Here is a 384-nt window from a genome sequence, read left to right as displayed (position 1 = left end):
TATTTGAAGGTTGTATTTATTTTGTCTGTCTGTTTGCTCCATCATCTAGGCATCTTCGATTTACTTAGTGTTTCTCTCTTGACTGACTAGTCAACTTCCAGTTTACTGTTTTCTTGAGCTGTGATGTTCCTGCTAGGTTTGAAAAGATCTCCACCACTGAACTATTTCTGTGCTCATCTCCAAGTGAGGCCACCTGTAACAAGTAAGTTTTCAGAACTGGCCTAGAGAAGGAGTTCTGACCACAGGATGACTAAGGTGAACCTTAGACCTCAGGCTCCCATACTTTCTGTGTTAGGAGTTTCGGTGGGTGGACTTGGAGTTTCCTAGGGCTACAGAATGATGAATTTGATCCCCTATACCTCCCTCCAAAGCTTTCTGTATTCT

The sequence above is a fragment of the Cavia porcellus genome, unplaced genomic scaffold (assembly GCF_034190915.1).
Source record: "Cavia porcellus strain 051 isolate PalLab524CR breed Dunkin Hartley unplaced genomic scaffold, mCavPor4.1 scaffold_11, whole genome shotgun sequence".
In the NCBI taxonomy this organism is placed as follows: Eukaryota; Metazoa; Chordata; class Mammalia; order Rodentia; family Caviidae; genus Cavia; species Cavia porcellus.
The sequence above is the reverse complement of the archived record's forward strand: the minus strand, read 5'-3'. Positions refer to the sequence as shown.